Here is a 7,188-nt window from a genome sequence, read left to right as displayed (position 1 = left end):
TATTGCCTCAGCAAACGGAATGTTGATTTGAAGCTTCTTGAAAATCTCCAAAAATCTGGAGAATTGGCCATCCTTTTCACCTTTCATCAAACGTTGAGGATATGGTGCTTTGGGTGTATACGGCTTCAGGACCTCTTTTTCTTTTTCTCTTGTTGCAGACGGTGTAAAGGATTGTCCCTGTTCCTTGTCTCTCACATTTTCCTTTGCTTCATCCTCTGTGGGTTCACTTGAGATCTCCTTTAGCTTTTTTCCACTTCTGAGGGTTATGGCTTTACATTCTTCCCTTGCAATAGCCTTGGCAGCATGAGAAACACTTGGCCCAGGGATTTGCTTATACAAATACCCAATTTGATTTTCTAACTTCTGGATGGCAGCTCCTTGGTTTTGCAAGTTGGAAATTACTTCTTCCTTAAAAGCTTTCAATTCGGTTATGTCTTGACCCATGGTTGCAAGCATTCCTTCTATCCTGTTTAATTGATCTTGAAATTGTTGGTTCGGATTAGGTTGGGTAGGTCGATTATTTTGGCCTTGATATGCTGGTTGGGAGTAAGTGTTTTGTGTGGCTTGGTATGCTCTTTGGTTGGGGTTTTGGTATGTGGACTTGTTATGTTGGTTTTGCTGGTTCCCCCACCCAAAGTTTGGGTGGTTTTTCCAGCCTGGGTTGTAAGTGTTGGAATGTGGATCATATGGTTGCCTTTGTTGATTTCCTACATAATTGGCCTCTTCCCAATCACCTCCTTCAGTGCTTTCTTCCTCTTGATCTTGTGTGTGTATCGCAGCCACTTGCTTTGTTTCTAATTTCCTGGTGAGCTCTGCTAGTTGCTTGGCAAACACCTTGTTTTGGGCTAAGATTGTATCAACATGGTTCAGCTCCATGACTCCCTTAGTGTTGTGTCTCTCTGATGCATAGTAGTACTCATTCTCAGCCACTGTCTCAATCACTTCAATGGCTTCTTCCACAGTCTTTTTCCTGTTCAATGAACCTCCTGATGAATGGTCTACAGCCTTCCTTGATTCATAAGAGAGTCCATCATAGAAAATATGCAATTGCACCCAGTCATGGAACATGTCTGGTGGGCATTTCCTTGTCAAATCCTTGAATCTCTCCCATGCCTCGTAGAGAGTTTCACCATCTTGTTGTCTAAAAGTCTGAACCTCAGATCGAAGCCTATTGACCTTTTGTGGGGGGTAGAAACGTGCCAGAAACTTGCTTTCCACCTCGTCCCATGTTGTTAGGCTCCCCCTTGGGAATGATTCCAGCCACTTAGCTGCCTTGTCCCTAAGTGAAAATGGGAACAAAAGCAGTTTATAGGCATCTTCCTGGACTCCATTGGACTTCACAGTGTCGCAAATTCTCAGGAATTTTGTGAGATGTTGGTTTGGGTCTTCATTAGCACTCCCACCAAATGAACAATGATTCTCCACAAGTGATATTAGCTGTGGTTTGAGCTCAAAATTGTTGGCCTGAATGGGTGGTTTCTGAATGCTGCTACCACAATTCCCAGAGGTTGGGTTTATGTATGAACTAAGAACCCTCCTCTCAGGAATGGCATTGTTTCCATCAGCTCTCTCATGGTTGTGAACTTCTCTATCCATGTTGAGATCTAGAGCTTCCTCAAAATTGTCCTCAGATTCTCCTTCAGATTCTTCTTCTCCCAGTACTCTCTTCCCTCTTGCTTCCCTTCTAAGTCTATGAAGGGTCCTCTCTGGTTCGGTATATGGAGGAGTTGATGTCTCTCCTCTCCTACCTGTCATACAAGAACACAGCACAAGCAACAAACAAGTGAAATACTCTTGGTTAATGGAAGAGTATGGTTAGAGCAGTTGAGGAATTAATTCAAACAGTTAGTGAGTCAGTGAGTTAGTTGCTTGAATTTAAAGGCATAAAGAAAGAAAGCATGTAACAGAGTGCAGAAATTAAAATTCAACAAGTAACTTGTACTGAATTAATCAAAACAAAAAAAATGCTCAATCTAGTTAACTTCCAATTTGAGAATTGTCAATCGAAAACCAATCCCCGGCAACGGCGCCATAAACTTGATGCGCATAAACTAGTTATGCCACGATTTAGGAAATTGCACGATCGGCAAAATTCCTTCCGGCAAGTGCACCGGTTATCGTCAAGTAAAAACTCACAATAGAGTGAGGTCGAATCCCACAAGGATTGGTTGAATGAGCAATTCGGATTAGAAGTGTGTTTAGTTGAGCGGAATCAAGAATTAGATGAGAATTGCGGAATGTAAAATTGGCGGGAAACGTAAATAGCAAGAAATTGAAATGGCGGAATCTTAAATTGCATGAATTAAAGAGCAGAAGCTAAATTGCTGAAATTAAAAGGGAATGGGGGTGATTGCATGAATTAAGTTGCAGAATGTAAAGAGAAAGTGGAAATCAGAAATGGGGAATTCATTGGGTTATAGGAGATATTGAGTTCTCCGAATCAAAACATGTTTATCTCTTCCTCAACCAATGCGTTCATTGAATTTTGCTTGGCAATCTTATATGATTGGATCCCAATCCCTTGGCTCACCAATTCTCTCTAAAAACAAACAAATTCCCAATCCCTTGGTTTAAATGTTCATAAGAAGAGATGATGCTCGATCACTGATTATACCACACCGTTTCATGAACCACAATTTGGTAGGATTACATGTCACAATATCCATCCAAACCCCAATCCAATTCACTGTGAGAAAGCTTCTCTAGCATGAATCCTCCATTCCTTTCCCAAGGTTCCGAAGGATTCCAATTATGGGTAGTTTCTTTCCCAAGACAACTACCCAATGGAATTAGATCGAGAAGCTTTCTAACAAAATTCAAGAGAAAAGATTGAAGAAGAAGATAAAACTATTCTTGATTCATTGAATTACAATAGAGCTCCCTAACCCAATGAAAGGGGGTTTAGTGAGTCATAGCTCTGAATTCAATTACAAAGGTATGAAAACTAGCCCAATGAAAGGTTAAAGTCCTTCCTCACTTAAATTCTCTCCTATTTATACACTTTCTATATTGAGCTTCTGTTGTGTTTCTTGGGCTTTGAGGCCTCTCCCTGCTTTCCTTTTGCTTTGGGTTTATGATCCATAATCTTGATGAGGCTGCTGATCCACATTCTGTAACATTCATTGAGCCAACTTAGTGATAATCAAGTAATGACACATGACTCAACAAATTGAAATTCCAGACTCATCAATCCTTCAGGCCCAATCCCATAAACCATGATATTCAATTGGGTTTCATACCAGAGTAAGTTTAAGTCAATGTTTGTGCTCAAAAGCTAACTTAAACTGCAATATTTTTGGCCCAGAAACCTTTTCCAATAGTGGCGTTTAAGTTGCAGTTTAAGCTTAAACTGCAGCTTAAACGCCAGACACTTCCAGTGATGCCTTTTGTGGAAGCACGTTTAAGCTTCAGTTTAACCTTAAACTGAAGCTTAAACGTGGAAATGGAAGAAGGCAGCCCTGGAGGGTAACATAGTCGAACACGTTTAAGCTTCAGTTTAAGGTTAAACTGAAGCTTAAACGTGGAGATAGGAAAGGCAGCCCTGGAGGTCGAACACGTTTAAGCTCCAGTTTAAGGTTAAACTGGAGCTTAAACGTGGAAGAGGAGAAAGGTAGCCCTGGAGGTCGAACACGTTTAAGCTCCAGTTTAAGGTTAAACTGGAGCTTAAACGTGGAAGAGGAGAAAGGTAGCCCTGGAGGTGTCGAACACGTTTAAGCTCCAGTTCAAGGTTAAACTGGAGCTTAAACGTGGAAATGGAGAAAGGTAGCCCTGGAGGTCGAACACGTTTAAGCTCCAGTTTAAGGTTAAACTGGAGCTTAAACGTGGAAATGGAGAAAGCAACCCTGGAGGAGAAAACTTGGTCGAACACGTTTAAGCTCCAGTTTAAGGTCAAACTGGAGCTTAAACGTGGAAATGGCTCCCTGGTGCATTTCCCATTTCTGGCGTTTAACTTCCAGTTTAAGGTTAAACTGGAGGTTAAACGCCACTTTCACCCTTTCCTCAGCTTTCATGATTTTGGCGTTTAAGCTCCAGTTTAAGCTTAAACTGGAGCTTAAACTCCACATGAGATATTCAAGTTTCCTTTATTGATTTTTGTTGCTTCCTTGCCTAGCCTCTTCTTTCCTGAAATCATCCAAACAACTGCATCAAAGTCTTGCAAATTTTCATGAGAATCTTCCATTCATAGCATTCAAGTAATATAACTAAAAACTCATGGAATTTGCATCAAAATCATACTGTTTGGATGGTTCATTGCTTTGTTATTCATTTAACCATTCTTGGTTACTTTAAGCTCAAGAAAGTGCATAAAACAACTAAAACTAACAGAAAAATGCTAGTGAAATTAGCCTAAGATGCCTTGGCATCATTATGCAGTAAATGAGAATATGTTGGAGTTTTGGAGATGCTTTGTCTTTTGAATCTCTGCTTTCTCCCTATCTTCTTCTTCACGCACGCACGTCCCTCCTATGACAAGCTGTGTGTTGGTGGATCACCGTTGTCAATAGCTACCATCCTTCCTCTCAGTGAAAATGGTCCAGGTGCGCTGTCACCGCACGGCTAATCAACTGTAGGTTCTCGATCATACTGGAATAGGATTTACTATCCTTTTTCGTTTGTCACTACGCCCAGCACTCGCGAGTTTGAAGCTTGTCACAGTCATCAAATCCTAGAATCCTACTCGGAATACCACAGACAAGGTTTAGACGTTCCGGATTCTCAAGAATTCTGCCAATGGATTCTAGCTTATACCACGGAGATTCTGATTAAGGAATCTAAGAGATACTCATTCAATCTGATGTAGAACGGAGGTGGTTGTCAGACACACGTTCATGGATTGAGGAAGGTGATGAGTGTCACGGATCATCACCTTCTCTATAATTATGCGCAAATGAATATCTTAGATTGGAACACGCATGTTTGAATGGAAAACAGAAATAGTTGCATTAATTCATCAAAACACAGCAGAGCTCCTCACCCCCAACAATGGAGTTTAGAGACTCATGCCATCAGAGATGACAAAGTTCAGATCTAAAAATGTCATGAGATACAAAATAAATCTCTAAAAGTTGTTTAAATACTAAACTAGTAACCTAGGTTTACAGAAAATGAGTAAATTATGATAGATAGTGCAGAAATCCACTTCTGGGGCCCACTTGGTGTGTGCTGGGGCTGAGACTAAAACTTCTCACGTGCCTGGACTGTTTTGGGCGTTCAATGCCAGGCTGTAACCTGTTTCTGGCGTTGAACTCCAACTTGTAACGTGTTTCTGGCGCTGGACGCCAGACTGCAACATGGAACTGGCATTGAACGCCAGTTTACGTCGTCTATCCTTGAGAAAAGTATGGATTATTATATATTGCTGGAAAGCCCTGGATGTCTACTTTCTAACGCAATTAGAAGCGCGTCAATTGGACTCCTGTAGCTCCAGAAATTCCATTCCGAGTGCAGAGAGGTCAGGATCCAACAGCATCAGCAGTCCTTTTTCAGCCTGAATCAGATTTTTGCTCAGCTCCCTCAATTTCAGCCAAAAAATACCTGAAATTACAGAAAAACACACAAACTCATAGTAAAGTCCAGAAATATGAATTTTGCCTAGAAACTAATGAAAATAAACTAAAAACTAACTAAAACATACTAAAAACTATATGAAATTAACCCCAAAAAGCGTATAAAATATCTGCTCATCATCTATGCTTGCAACGAGACTTTATTTTGGAGAAAATCTAAACCAACGGTAGCGCAAACATCAAGTTTTTGGCGCCGTTACCGCGGAGCCACTTTAAATTGCAATGAGTGCTATAATTTTGGTTGTTGTAAATATGTGAATTGTGTGAATACTTGGTTTTTGTTTGCTACTTGGCACTAATTTGTAGATAGCATTTCCATTTAGCTAGTTCTAGTCTTAATAGTTGTCAATTGTTAAGTTGGGTTTCGTTTATTTGTCTATTCTTGTTTTGCTTTTCATAATTGCATGCTTTTATTACTTCCTCAGTTGAATGACATGGTTGCTTCTAGACCCGAGCTTGGCCCCTTTTGATCCAGAAATAGAAAGAACTTTAACTCATATTAGGCAAGCTCGGCACCGGCTAGCATTTGTGAATAGTGAATCAGGATTGCTTGAAGAGAACACCAATTCACAATCACCATCAATCCATGACCATCATTCTTCAATTAACGAGGAAACGTTATATTCATCTATGGGGAGTGCTGAAATCTCTTTGAGTGACTCAGGTGACGATACCATGGCGGATCCACCTCATAGAATCACCTTAAGGGAAGCCAGATCTCCTGATATTAACTTGCAACCAATACAAATCCGGTATCCGTCTTTGGATCCAAATTTTGAGCTCAAGATCGGCACAATAAATTTGCTCCCCAAATACAATGGACTACCCGGAGAAGACCCTCTTAAGCATTTTGAGGACTTTCAAGTTGCATGCTCCACTGCGAGAAGACATGGTGCGGATGAAGTGGCAGTTATGGTGTTCACTTTCCCTTTCTCTTTGGAGGGAAAAGCAAAAGAATGGTTTTATACTCAACCGGGAGAGGTGATTTCTGATTGGGACTTACTGCGTAAGGAATTTCTAGAAAAGTTCTATCCACCACAGAAGACAGATAAGCTGTGAAAGGAAATCTCTTGCACTGTGCAAAGAGATGGGGAGACTCTTTAGGAGTACTAGGAGAGAATCAAGAAATTCTTGGAAGCTTGCCCTCACCACCGTATTGATGAGTTGGTGCTTATTAGTTATTTTTGTCAAGGGATGAACCCCCAAGATAAGCTTCTTCTAGATGCCTCTAGTGGAGGATCCCTCACCAAAAACAAGACCGCCACGGAAGCTTGGGAAATCATAGCAGACTTGGCAGACTCCACTCAACACTCAAGGGCAAGAAATCCACAACCAAAAGCTTTAAGTGAAGTTTCTCCTTCCAGAGATGCCATTTTGACTAAGACCCTCGGTGAGATGACAATTTTGTTGAGACAAATCACCCAAGGGCAACAAATTCCTCAAGCTTTGCTATCTTCTCCACCTCAACCTCTAAGAATCGTAGGACCACCAAGATCATGCGGTATTTGTGCTTGTAACAACCATTACACTGATGAGTACCCTCAACTCCAAGAGGACACTACATTAGCGGTAGCCAATCCATACCCACAAAGGTCCAACTATAATCAACATGGAGAAAATA

The 7,188-nt window shown here is 41.0% G+C and overlaps 2 non-coding genes across 2 annotated transcripts; one reads left to right on the top strand and one right to left on the bottom strand.

Moving 5' to 3' along the window:
* The first annotated feature begins 1,066 nt into the window (after window positions 1-1,066).
* Window positions 1,067-1,170, top strand: LOC148573619 (small nucleolar RNA R71). Its single transcript, XR_015905937.1, has one exon. It is a non-coding gene; the product is annotated as a small nucleolar RNA R71 (small nucleolar RNA).
* Window positions 1,171-6,617: 5,447 nt separating this feature from the next.
* On the bottom strand, window positions 6,618-6,724 carry LOC148573618 (small nucleolar RNA R71). Its single transcript, XR_015905772.1, has one exon. It is a non-coding gene; the product is annotated as a small nucleolar RNA R71 (small nucleolar RNA).
* Between the last annotated feature and the right edge of the window lie 464 nt (window positions 6,725-7,188).

This window comes from Arachis ipaensis, chromosome B2 (assembly GCF_059453495.1).
Source record: "Arachis ipaensis isolate K30076 ecotype BB chromosome B2, ASM5945349v1, whole genome shotgun sequence".
NCBI classification, from domain to species: domain Eukaryota; kingdom Viridiplantae; phylum Streptophyta; class Magnoliopsida; order Fabales; family Fabaceae; genus Arachis; species Arachis ipaensis.
The sequence above is the reverse complement of the archived record's forward strand: the minus strand, read 5'-3'. Positions and strand labels throughout refer to the sequence as shown.